This window comes from Balaenoptera ricei, chromosome 5, assembly GCF_028023285.1.
Source record: "Balaenoptera ricei isolate mBalRic1 chromosome 5, mBalRic1.hap2, whole genome shotgun sequence".
Taxonomy (NCBI): Eukaryota; Metazoa; Chordata; class Mammalia; order Artiodactyla; family Balaenopteridae; genus Balaenoptera; species Balaenoptera ricei.
Window position 1 is genome coordinate 55,721,720 of NC_082643.1, and position 14,410 is coordinate 55,736,129.

The following is a 14,410-nucleotide window of genomic DNA, read 5'->3' on the forward strand; positions in this document are numbered from 1 at the left end:
TAACAAAATTGTTTCGAATGAAGTTAAAGGCAACTAAGTGCTACTGGAGCCATCTTACAGAAAAAACTGAACAAATCTTTTGGCCCACCCTATATATATATATATATATATATATATATATATATATATAGTCACCAAGAACTATGATTCCTGTAAAATACTAATAGCCAGATACTAGTATATAAAATGTGAAGTTCTGACATTGTATATATTTTTAGGAAATAAAACAAAATCCAAAACCATTTTTGTTACTTGAAAGTCAAATATGTCAAATAACTTAGCTGTGGGCACTATCACCAAGTAAAGCCAAACTTGTATGAGATGATCACTGGATACAAAGCTGGTGAACTAGGACCTGACACAGGTAAGAAAGTTGTACTGGTTCTAGGAGAGGGTAGGAAACATGAAAACACCCTTCTACATAATTCACATTTCTTCCCCAGCCTCACCTCCCTCCCCCAAAGGTTTCACAAAATGCCAGTGCCCAAAAAGAATCATAATTCTACAACTAGCAAGATAAAAGTTTCTCCCAAACTTCCTTGATGTTGGGCTATAGGTGAATTTTAAAGTATGCCTCAGCTAAACAAGGCCGTCAGTCACCCATCTGGAAGACTGGTGCATAGTTTCCTCCTAGGCTGGTGGTACTAGAAAGTACTCCAGTTTTTGAATGGAGCCAGATTTATATGTTAGCTCTGTAAAATATTGAGCTACTGTAGCAGCAAATACAAAATTACAGAAACAAGACAATTTTATTTAAAAATTCATTTTTGTTACATTAAAACAATTTTTTCCCCTTCACATCTGTTTCCTTTAACCAGACATCAATTTCTTCTATCGCTGAATTATGGTCTATTACACTGCTATGGAGAAAGGCAAATTCAAATTCTGGAAAGTTCAAATTTAATCTTAAAAATGTGAATTCAGGAATTTTTAAGTAAAAATAGTCTGTTCTAAAAGTATCTCTCACATGTATACATATATTTAAATACTAAAATAAGCTACCTAGGATTTTTGTAAAATGGCTCTTGAAAAGATAGCAGAGGCACAAAGAAGCCATATAGTAATTTCCAACTGGGCGTAAGGTGTCACAAGGGTACCCTACAAAAAGGCAGATAATCTCTATCTGATGCAAGAGGAAGCACCAGCAACAACAGAAAAATCAAATACATTATTGGGACCTGGACTGAAATCAAATTTTACTCTATTAGGGGTTGTTGTCTTTAAAAAAAAAATCTTGAAATATAAGCATTAGAAGCCATCGCTTTGTTTAAGGAAAATGAATAAAGTTTATGATCTTACACCTTCCAAACACCTGACGGCATTCACTTCAGACACCTGAAAAATGAAGAGCAGTGTAACTTTCAATAATTTAATGGACCAGTCTCAGTATGAGAGACTTTACATAGCATTTGTCAACTTGAAAATTAAATTGATAACTGAAATAAAAGAAAGCGCTTAGAGAAAACACAATTATAAACTAATCATAGAAAAGTTTCTTTCTAGAAAAAGCAAGTGTTTCTAGGAACTGCATGAAAGGCTTCCCATCTTTAAATGAACACAGTCTCCGCTAATACCAAGGAAACAGCATGTGTTTTGAGGAGATGACGGCGCCTCTTAATGTAGGGAAGATTGACACTTCCTCAGCAGATGATATAATTTAGTAACCTAAACATTCATTTACAGGATGATTTCTTAACTTGCTTAATTGAATAATGACATCTGGATATGGTTAGACCAGTATTTGGGAAAACAAGGACAATTTAATAAACGTCATGACCTCAAACCATCAAGAAGCAATTTTATCAATAAATCATCACATTTGAGCCTAGGACTTTAAGTTTAATCAGCAAAATTAGTCAGTTTAAAAGAGAAAGGTAATAATCAAAGAATTTGATTTTATAAACCAGGCACTTCAAACTGAAATTTAAAAATTTTAGTTTAAAAAAATTTTTTTTAAGTTTTCTGTTTTCAACCAACTGTCTGAACCCTTAAATTCTTTATAAACTATTATGTACGAGAATCTTGGTATTCGTTGGAACTGGCCTGGCCCCTAGGCAGAGGGAGATACGTAACCGAAGTAGCACATATACTTTAAGGCAGTCTCATGTTTCGGATACTGCCAAATCGAGATGCCAATAACATCATCACCTGACATCTCTGCAGAGACAGTTTGTAAAGATATGGAACTATTACTTTTTTATCATAAAAATATAATCACTATGATGTAGTAGAAATATCTAACTGTATTAGTTGAGTATGAAGTTAGAAAAAAGAAAGTACAACTATGATGTCATTAACAGTCTTCATCCCATAATCTGACATAGGCTTAACTCCCCATTAATAAATCTCAACATATTTATAATCTAAAAATGAAATACCCATAGAATGTCTGCTCCTTAGTTGAACCTGGAAGTTGGTTCAATTCCTCTTCATTGTTAATCTGAGCCATTATTGCTTTTGGCAAATTATTCTTGCTAAGGGCCTACCAAATAAAAATACACTATGTCACCAACATTTTGTCAAGCAAAAATGACACTGAAAGAGAAAAATGGGTATAGGCAAAATAAGGAATAAATTAATTTAAATTTTGATGATTTGAGCTTAAAGCCTATAGGAGTAGGCTTAGCTGTAAATATTCCTCATAGACATGGTTACTGTAATAAAGCTCCCCCCCCCAATTCTGTTCCACTGATTCAGAAAAGAAAATCTAGTTTGTATGTATGTTTCTCTCAGTAACTTTCAAAATCTAAATATATTATAAATAAATCATCTTATGTCAATAACTTACACTGAAAACCACATTTACTACCTTTTAGCAACTTTGGGTACTTTCCAGATGTGAACTTTACTAGTTTTTTCCCTCCCAATTAATATTAATAACTAGAAAACTATTCTCCCTCACTTGGAGAATATAGCTATATTCCAAAGCTATAACTTCACATTTTGCAGATGAGTGAAAATAGAATAAGTACTACACAAAAGTTTCTAATTCTTTTCATCAATTCCTTAAATCTCAAAGTCCTTTCAGTTACAATATTATAATTTTAGGATTGTTCATTCATCAAATAATAAGAATAATTCTCTCTGTGTGGTATACTAGTACAAATTGCCATTACATTATAAAGTAATGTATTTCTCAGGGGCTACAAAGCTAAAAGAAACTAAAACATGATCTGAGAATCTTCAAAATAAAAGCCACTAAATTAGATAACTGTCTTCTATTTAGATTAAGAATGAGAAAAAAAATAATAAGAGATAAAATAAAAGACTGAAAGAGTTAATACAGCTTCCAAAGGCTCCCAGGGAATCATTTATATATCAGGAGAGACTGGTTCAGTAGTTAGAAGGTAACAGAGTTACCAATGATAAGTAGATAAGTACATTAGATGTGCTGACTAGTTCATTCCACTTGGTAAAATAGTTTAACAAAATGGAAGGGTTTTTTTTGTTTTTAAAACCAAGGGGTATGTGTCATAACATGGAACCAGAATGCAAGTTCTGTAAGCCAGAATGGTTGCTGAAATGTTAAAATGTAAGAATGAATGTAGCTATTTAAACATTTTAGTATACTTTGTCTCACGGAAATTGAGAACTTTAAAAACTGGCAATGTAACTAAATATATAACTATTTATTTAAAATAGAAATTAATAAGATTACTTTAAATTCAAAGTAAGAAATACCCATTTAAATATATTTGTGGGTGATAACGTCCAACTGTACCCTTTTCTCGAAAACTTAAAATTCAAAAAAATGAAAACTAATATTAATGTTTTTTTTCTGAATTAGTACAATCACTGACATGCTAGATGTTTCCACTGTTAGAATACACCCTTAAAAATGGAAAGAATGACTGCAGGAGCTGTAATATCCAGTATCACAGCAAACATCTTTGCTCATTCCTAAAGTATGGATATCATATCAATTTGATAGCTTTAAAATGAAAAATAAATGCTTTTCCTATATAAAATACTTGGTTTAAACAGGTCATTTATCTTGCGTCCTAAAATTTAAGCCCTTTAAATATCACAAAGTTACCCTCTTGGGCCTTTAAGAAAGATATCTATCCTAAAGTATTCTAAACTGGAATTTTCTTTTTTATGTTTAGTTATACTGGTGATTTCTAATGGATGGGATAATATAACTGACTTTCATCTCTTTGCAATGTTTTCCATATATTCTGATAAAATTATACATCCAGGCATCCTTCTCTTAAATGAATTTAAAATAAATCTAAATAACATTATATACAATTATCCCTTGCAGATTAGTTTCTTAAAACAGATCCATAAGCTAAATATCCTTAAACTGTGTATCATGAAAAATGTAGGCCCTCACTGAAATAGAAAAAAAGAAAAGACCTTTGTCTGTATCATATGGTAATTACTAGTTAGTTACCTGTATTGATAAGATTTGGGGAGCAGAAAACCAGAAATAGGCATTTTCACGGTAGATTCAAATGTTTCATAAAACTTGGAAATCTGTATAATTTGTAATTACCAATGAAAATCTAAAGTTTCCATTTGGTAAAAAATAGACAGTGATGGTAATCCTATATTTTGAGAACACAGAACACCTCAGAGCTGCCAAAATTGTGTAAGACTCTTTTAATGCAAAATTCTCAGGACAGGTGGTGTGCTAAAACACTTTCAACCAACAAATCTCCAAATGGTTCTGATATATTTCTTCTCATTAACCCTATTTCTTTCCTTCTTTTCTTTTCTTTCCTTCTTCTTTTTTAAAAAAATAACTCTTAGAACTGAGGGCAACAGTGACTCCTGGTCATAATTTTACCATTCTTTGTCTTGTTCATATAAGATTTTAAAATTAACTTTGAGGTTTATCTACTGGTAAGCATAACAGTTACCAAAGAATCTATGTGACATTAAAAATAAAAATTCCTGACCTTTCCAGTTGAGAGACAGCAGTACTGCTATTAATAAGTATCACAGTCTGTTGAAGAAAGCATAAGTAATGGAAGACCATCATAACCAGTATATGTTGATTTTCCTGAAGGTACTATACCTATGTTTTGGAGCAAAGAGGAAGCAACAGATTCATGAGTGAGAAAAGGAGTTGGAAACCAGTTAAAAACAGCAGAATATGGAGAGACAGAAAGAACATTAGCCTAAAAAATCTTCAGGGAGCTCACTTTCCCTTTCTTTACATCTGTAAGGGATAAAATAAGTTATAGAATTAGCCAATTAACAAAATGAAACAATTAAATCACTATAACTTAAAAAATATTATTAGTAAGGTCTAGCACTCAGACAAAACTGAGATCTTGTGTTTTGAATAAGAAACTGTATTTTCTTTTTTCTAATCTAACCAGGTGCTTTCATAATTATTAAACTTCAGGTATATACATAGAAAAAAAGTTACTCAAAAGTTTATTGTTGGGCTTCCCTGGTGGCGCAGTGGTTGAGAATCTGCCTGCTAATGCAGGGGACACGGGTTCGAGCCCTGGTCTGGGAAGATCCCACATGCCGCGGAGCAACTGGGCCCGTGAGCCACAATTACTGAGCCTGCGTGTCTGGAGCCTGTGCTCCGCAACAAGAGAGGCCACGATAGTGAGAGGCCCGCACACAGCGATGAAGAGTGGCCCCCGCTTGCCGCAACTAAAGCCCTCGCACAGAAACGAAGACTCAACACAGCCAAAAATAAAAATAATTAATTAATTAATTAAAAAAAAAAAAAAAAAAGTTTATTGTTCATGGACTCTCAAATAAATATTTAAATAAATCTGAAGAAAAGAAACCAACCATTCTATTCAAAGAGACAGGGCATAATGGTGAACTTTTTAAGACTCAGTTAGAAATTACTTTGATTTGTGTTTAATTTTAAGCACTTGAATTCCCAACCTGTAAATGTAGCTTTTAGTAAGCTTTTGATAGTTTGAGCTATGTTGCTCAATTTTATTGACTTTTCATGTCAGATCAGCCATGCTCAATTTCAAACATTGGTAAGGGCAGCCCGTCCAAAGTTCAGCCATGTTCTCCATTAAATGGATGAGAGATTGAAGCACAATATACACTAATCATAACTCTAGATTATGAGCTTCCTATGTTTGGTTTGAGCCTAGGTTTAGTTAGAGCAAGAGCTCTTCAAATGAAAAATTAAAGTGACTTTAGGATTTTCCTCTGGGTTGTAATCTAACATGGGCAGGCCATTTGTTAGGTAGCACCTGTTAGGGTACCAATGAAAAGAAATACACACACACATACTCACACACACATATACACTTAAATATGCATAATTCCAGAAGGTTTATACTTAAGTGTTTTAAAGCAATTATAATAATATAATATATTACATTATATCAATACCAAACCACAGGAGAAAGATCTGAAAACCTCAGTTTTCATAATTAGTTTCACATTGTTGGTCCTTTCTGGATCTGAAACATTCCTTATTCATTAAAGTCCAGAGATATAAATGGATTTATATTGTGGTAATAATTTTGCTCTTCAAAAGAAAACTGAAATAATAAAATTATCTGCCCTGACAGGTCTTAAACAGAAATCTGTTTTCAAACCATTTTTCCCTACCCAGAAACTAATATTGTCATCATGTACTTCAAGATTAATCTTCTTTATTCAAACCACAAATACCACAAAAATTGCTTGAGAAAAAAATATACCTATGTTGTTTGGTAGCCTTTCTCTAAATGTATTCTATAACATCACCTCATGGTAGATAAGCTTCAAAGTTTAATCACTAACACTTATTTTCCTCATAAATGTCCCATATAGCTTCACCTGTATTTTTCATCTGTAATAAATTCTCACTCTAGCTGTTCTTTGCTGCAGGAAATTATGATCTACAGTGAATTCTGTTTTTAAACATAAATCTTTTTTTTTTTTTTTTGGAGATTTTTTTTTTTTAAGTTTTTGTAATTTTTTTTTTCCCTTTTAATTAATTTATTTATTTATTTTTGGCTGTGTTGGGTCTTCGTTTCTGTGCGAGGGCTTTCTCCAGTTGTGGCAAGCGGGGGCCACTCTTCATCGCGGTGCGCGGGCCTCTCACTGTCGCGGCCTCTCTCGTTGCGGAGCACAGGCTCCAGACGCGCAGGCTCAGTAGTTGTGGCTCACGGGCCTAGTTGCTCCGTGGCATGTGGGATCTTCTAAACATAAATCTTGATTGTAGAATTTAGAATGTGAACATGATGTTAGAGATATAGTTTGCTCAATACAGAATAGAATAGGCTACTGTATGCTATATTAGAAATGACCTATCTTAGAGACTTGGTTCAAATTTCAGTTAACAGAATGCTCACCGCTAGGCAAGGGATGTCAACAGGTTGGCAGAATAGGGTGTCCCTCACTCATATCCACCCACAGCAACAATAATTTGGCAGTCATCCACAAACAAGAGTGCTTTTGTGGGAGTTTTGGGATCTAGATGGTGAAACCCCTATGGAGCCCAAGACTGTGGAGGGCCATTTTAAAAAGGTAGGTCTGCACCCTGGTGGTAGGCTGGCCAACTATGATCCTAGTTACAGATCTGGAAACAGCCCCATGTTCCTATGGATTTGGTTAGAGCCCTGATTGGCTCTAACTGATGAGTTATAGCAACACATGGAAGGCAACACCCTGAAAAGATTTTTTGTTTGTTTTATAGGAGGCAGTGTATGCTTTGATTCAGAGACTATTATATAGTGATATCTCCCGATAGCCAGCATACATGGGTGCCAGAATCAAGAAGTGGAAGTGGGATTATACTCTTACACCTGCAGAATTTTCACTTCCCATTCCATCGACTGACCTCAGTTCTCAACGGGGAACCTTTCTGTGACCAAGTCCAGACTTGTACTGTTCACCACACAAAAGGCCAACGAATTGAAAGATGAGGTGTTGGGGCAAGGACTGAGGGGATGGTGGACTAGTGTCCCAAAGAACCATCTTACTCAAGCTACAATTCAGGTTTATTTTATACTGAAAGAGAAGGGGATGTGGCTGGTTGTTGCAAACTTCTTGGTGCTGGCCAGACCCAGAGGGGATGTGATAATCCTTTGCTCTTGCACCTGTCCACATAGGTCTAGTCACAATATTCCTGTAAACCTCCAAAAAGACAAATGTTATTCTCTGTTTTGCAACTTTTTATCTCTATGTGAATGAAAAGTTTTATACCTTTAAATGTCAAGCCTGGGAGGCACCTTGAGAAAGGACTATTATGTATATTCCAGGCTATAGGCAACATTCTTTTACAAAGGGGCAGAGCCAGTATGACTAAGCACAGGCAACAGAGCACAAAGGTTAGAGCTAAAGGAATGGGTCCAATATGGAGTCGGGTTTGTTCTTCTTATTTGATTTCCACCAGGGGACTCAATAATGGTTCCACTGAATTGGAAGATGACACTACCACCTAGTCATTTTGGGGTTTTTATGCCTCTCAATCAAAAGGCAAAAGAAAGAAAAAGAAAAGAAAAGTTAATCTATTGTATGGAGTGATTCATTCTGATTATCAAGGGGAAGTTTAGCTGCTGCGACAAAATGGAGATAAATAGGACTATGTCTGGAACTCAGGGGATTCTCTGAATGCCTCTTTTGCTTCAACACCAAGTTGCAAATCTTAATGGAACACTAACAGCAACCAAAAAAAGCCAAGATGGTTAAAGAACCACACCTTGTAGGAGTGGAGATTTGGATCACTCCTCCAGGTAAAGAACCCAGAAAAGTTTCTGGTTGAAGACAAGGAAGTATGAGATGGGCACTAAAGAAGAAAGCCACAGATATCAACTATGACATAATAACCAACTTACAGAAATGAGGACTAAAGCATCTTTGATATTTTCTCTTTTCTTGTTACATGTATGTGTTATTTGTGTATAGTAACCATTTTCTTCTTCTCTCTCCTTCCCATTTTATTTCATATACAAGTTGTTAGAGATTAACTCACAATATAATCTTTGAATAAGAATATTTATGGAGATGATGACTGAATTTAAAGAGTGTTTTTTAAATGTTTATTCTGGAGAAATTATACATATAAAAGTCAATTATTTACTTACATTCAAATGTAAAATTTAAGTGAATAAAAGTCAATGCACAGAATAAATGGAACAGGACTGAAGTAAGAATATTATTACGTGCTGAATAAGTCTAATTTTATAGAACCATTACCTCTAATGATTAATTACCTTGGCCACACATCTCCATTTTGGAATCAGATGGCCCAGCATGTAACAAGTTCTCTGATTTTGGACAAGATGTATATTACCTATAAAGATGTTATTATCTATAAAATATGGATGGCTTAAGGTCGTTATAAGGATAAAATGAGATAATGTACACAACGAACTCAGTTCAGTGAAATTGGTAGACATTTAATAAATGTAAGTCATCCATTCATTCATTTTTCTCATTCAACTTATTTACCATGCACTTAGAGTGGAATAGACAGTCTGTTAGGTACTGACACCTCTTTTCGTGGAAATTAAAGTCATTTATGGGAGGAGGTGACAGATATTAAATTTCCACTTCAACAATTTTTATCTAAATTGATCTCACTTCTCCAAACCTGTTTGTTTCTTTTACAGCATTTATGATCATTTTTCCCTTGGTTTTTGCCTGTTTGCTTTTTCTATCTTCTTTTTTAGACTATAAACTTAAAAAGGCAGGGATTCTTTCTGAACTATCTCTCTCTCAGTCATCACAATGCACAGCACAGTGTATAACATCTATAAATAATTGTTGTTGAAGATTTTTAAATAAATTATCATTCTAATACATAATTACATATAAGTACTCTAAAAAGTTGTAACAAGAGACTCTAAAAAAAATAACCAACAGAAGTGACAAATGAGAAGAAAACAGAAACGAAAGAAGATGCCAAGTTTCCCAGTCCAAAGGAGAAGATGGAAGAACTGTTGCAGAACAAAAGTTGGGTTCGTTCACCTGATGTGCAGAAAAGCCGATCTACTGACACCAGGTGGTGGTGAAGGGGACTACAGCATTTATTGCAAGGCATCAAACAAGAAGAGACAGCTAATGCTCAAAAGACCTGAACTCCCTAATGACTTTCAGAAAAGGGTTTTTAAAAAAAGTATGGGACTTCCCTGGTGGTGCAGTGGTTAAGAATCCTCCTACCAATGCAGGGGACACAGGTTCGAGCCCTGGTCTGGGATGATCCCACATGCCATGGAGCAGCTAAGCCCGTGCACCACAACTACTGAGCCTGCACTCTAGAGCCTGCAAGCCACAAGTACTGAGTCCACATGCCACAACTACTGAAGCCCATGTGCCTAGAGACTGTGCTCCACAACAGGAGAAGCCACTGCAATGAGAAGCCCACACACTGCAATGAAGAGTAGCCTCCACTCGCCGCAACTAGAGAAAGCCTACGTGCAGCAACAAAGACTCAATGCAGCCAAAAATAAATAAATAAATTTATTTTAAAAAAATAAAAACAGTATGAGGGAGAGGATTACAGAGTGTGTGATCAGCTCACACACAATTCTCTTATCAGTTGTTGGTGTGGTAGCAGGGTGATGTTTGGGAATCTCATTCATCAACCTTCTGGTTTCAACTGGTCTGTGGGGGTCTTTGTGCTGGTGGCCAACATGCAGTTAATTTCTTGCAGCCGGTGAGGGTTTTAATATTTGCAAAACAACTCAAGGATATGTCTCAGGATATGATCTATAGCCTTGAGGAGGAACTAAAAGTCCTTGAATTTGTTTTATGTCTAAACTATTATTGTTTTGTCTCTCTTGACTGTTTTCCTTTGTTTCTGCATTTTCTCACTTCTCTGACTGAATTTCTTTGGAACTCGAGGAAGGCCTAGGAGGCTAAAGTTTTTCTACAAACAAGAGGCAGGGGTCATGGGGTTCTCTGTCCTGGGGAAAGCCCCCCAAGTTCCTGCTTGGTTTCAGAATCAGTTTTAGACTTTATATCTCCCAAAGAAACTATTACCCAATCCTGGAAAAGCTAAAGAGAAATGTTTTTAAGGTTCACAAATGTGCTGTGTGCAGTTTCATAATGAAAAATCTCCTGCAGTTCTATAACAACAACCTGTAACACAAATTGAATGATTCTTCTTACCAGTGCCCAAATGTGGCCTCTGTTATATGTCCCAAGTCTCTCTGTCCAGGCAGCTCTTCATAGTGAACAAATTGAAGTAACCTCAGCCAGTGTCCAAACAGAATGGGTGTGGGGAAGATAACCCACAGGAGAACAAACCTAGGCACAAGGATAAATCATCTGATGGTGTAGTGTCAGAAAGATAAAGCAAAGTGTGTGCAAAACATTTTGCAGCTGATGCTGCCTTAAATACTCACATGTGGACACATGACATGATCTTTATTAAATCCAAAAAAATGAGTTCAACTGAGAAATAGCTACAGATGTCTGTTAACCTAAAAAATAAAACAGCCAGGAATTTAACCAGCAAAATGGGTTTATCTGGGAACAGCAAAGAATTGCAATTCAGGACAAGCAGGCTATAGGAAAAGCCATAGGCAAGTCCAACAAACAAAGGAGAGGAATGTTATTTTATAGAGAAAAAGGAAGAAGTTAGGAGGGATTGTTTTGAAGGAAAATCCATTGGACGAAAGTGAGAATTCAGAGCGAAAATGTTCTCACTGGCTTAGTTGCTGGGGTGTTCAATTTTCTGAAGGAGATGCAATATACATCTTTCCTGTTGAGACTAGTAACTGACAATTCTTTCCTGTTGATGACTCTTCTTGTTGGGGTCTGTAATTGAGAGTCCTTCCTGTTATTGACCAAGTGGTACTGTGTGAGAGCTCTCCCTTCTGGCCTCTGACTCCATTTTAAATGAGGTTGCTCTTTATTAATTTTCACATGCCTATAAGGAAAATCTCTGTCCATGTTGGATTGAAAAAGGCAAGGCATTTTTGTTGCAAAAAAATGCATCTTAGTCGAGTTAACAGTATGGTCTAGGCTGTTGCAGTATATTCTCTTTCCATGTGCCTTCTTCATCTTATATATGTACTTGATGAGTTTAAAACATATTTGAGTTTAAAAGAGTTTGTATATATTTAAATGAATAACATTTTATAATCTTTGTTACATGTTTATATCAGTATCTGGTGGAAAATGTTTTGAGTTTTTTAGGGTTAATTTCCTCTTTTACTGTTTCTTTAAAACAGAGTTCTTTATAACAGAGGAAGTTCCTAAATTCAAATAAACCATTTTGGATGTTGCAAATATTAAAAATATTAGTTTGTTAACTAATTACAGGTTAAGATATTGCCGTTTTAATTTTTAGAATTAAATGAGAGCAATTTTAGAATTAATTAGAAATTAATTTAGAATGTGTTTTTTAACTTTTATATTTACTACATAAATTATAGGTGATCATGGGTCTCAATAACATTAAGAAAGCTTCATTACCTTAACATTATCCTCAGTGTGACTACTCTAAGTATAAAAGTGCACATTTGAAACACAGCTGCAGAGATGGGTTCCTCACATTTTTTTAAAATTTTATTTTATTTTATACTTTTTATTGGAGTATAGTTGCTTTACAATGTTGTGTCAGTTTCTGCTCACAGTGTTTTTTAGGCCACACCAAACAGTTTTTATTTTATTTTTTTTTTCATTAATTTTTATTGAAGTATGGTTGCTTTACAATGTTATGTTAGCCTCCGCTGCACAACAAAATGAATCAGCCATACACATGCATATATCCCTTCTCTTTTGGACTTCCCTCCCATTTAGGTTACCACAGTGCATTAGGTAGAGTACCCTGTGCTATACAGTAAGTTCCCATCAGTTATCTATCTTATACATAGTATCAATAATGTATATGTGTCAGTCCCAATCTCCCAATTCCTCCCACCCCACCCCTTTCCCCCTTGGTATCCATACATTTGTTCTCTGTCTGTGTCTCTATTTCTGCTTTGCAAATCGGTTCATCTGTACCATTTTTCTAGATTCCACATATATACATTATTATATGATATTTGCTTTTCTCTTTCTAACTTACTTCACTCTGTATGACAGACTCTAGGTCCACCCACGTCTCTACAAATGACCCAATTTCATTCCTTTTTATGGCTGAGTAATATTCCATTGTATATATGTACCACATCTTCTTTATCCATTCATCTGTAGATGGACATTTAGGTTGCTTCCATGTCCTGGCTATTGTAAATAGTGCTCAAAGAGCATTGGGCTGCATGTGTTTTTTTGAATGGTTTTCTCAGGGTATATGCCCAATAGTGGTATTGTTTGGTCATATGGTAGTTCTATTTTTAGTTTTTTAAGGAACCTCCATACTGTTCTCCATAGTGGCTGTACCAATTTACATTCCCACCAACAGTGCAAGAGGGTTCCCTTTTCTCCACACCGTCTGCAGCATGTATTGTTTGTAGATTTTTTGATGATGGCCATTCTGACTGGTGTGAGGTGATACCTCACTGTAGTTTCGTTTTGCATTTCTCTAATCATTAGTGATGCTGAGCATCTTTTCATGTGTTTGTTGGCAACAAACATATATGTATATCTTCTTTGGAGAAATGTTTATTTAGGTCTTCTGCCCATTTTTTGATTAGGTTGTTTGTTTCTTGGATATTCAGCTGTATGAGCTGCTTGTATATTTTGGAGATTAATCCTTTGTCAGTTGTTTCATTTGCAAATATTTTCTCCCATTCTGAGGGTTGTCTTTTTGTCTTGTTTATGGTTTCCTTTGCTGTGAAAAGCTTTGAAGTTTCATTTGGTCCCATTTGTTTATTTTTGTTTTAATTTTCATTACTATAGGACGTGGGTCAAAAAAGATCTTGCTGTGATTTATGTCAAAGTGTGTTCTGCCTATGTTTTCCTCTAAGAGTTTTATAGTGTCTGGCCTTACATTTAGATATTTAATCCACACACTAAACAGCTTTTAAAGCAGCATTACAAGTAGGTTTTTTTTTTTCCAGTGGTGGAGAAAAACTTAGACTAATAATCCAGTAAGGAATGCAGATTTTCTTAACTTAATCTTGAGGAATGGGGAAGAATGGTATTATATAAGAAAAATGTGGACTTGTTTTCTGGGCCAATTTGCAAGGCTGGTTTAAAGAGCACAGGGGATAAAGTTATAAAAGGGCTGGATTACTGTAAAAGTTACAAATATGTAGTTAAATCAAAGTTATAGAGGCAAGTTTTGTCATGTAATTTATTCGATATTAGAGAAACAATCAGCAGTATCAAGTATTTATCTTGACCCTTGACAGTAAAAATATCACAACTGACTTAATCCTTTCCTGTTGGAAGAGTTTGCATTTCCTGTTCTGGATGCCACTGCCAAACATCGTGGTACTTTGAGTTGGTGTGCATGACTTCAACAACTGCTTTGACAATGCAGGAGTCTGAGTATTGCAAATGGCTGTTAGATTAATCACTGAGCTACCTGGGTTTAGTTCAGTAATTTCAATAAACACGTTTATTATTGGTAGTTCCACTTTATTGAAGT

The 14,410-nt window shown here is 35.1% G+C and overlaps 1 pseudogene; it reads left to right on the forward strand.

Annotated features, from left to right (window-relative positions):
* Positions 1-8,605: 8,605 nt before the first annotated feature.
* LOC132366229 (zinc finger protein 532-like) lies at positions 8,606-11,333 on the forward strand (annotated as a pseudogene).
* Positions 11,334-14,410: the final 3,077 nt, after the last annotated feature.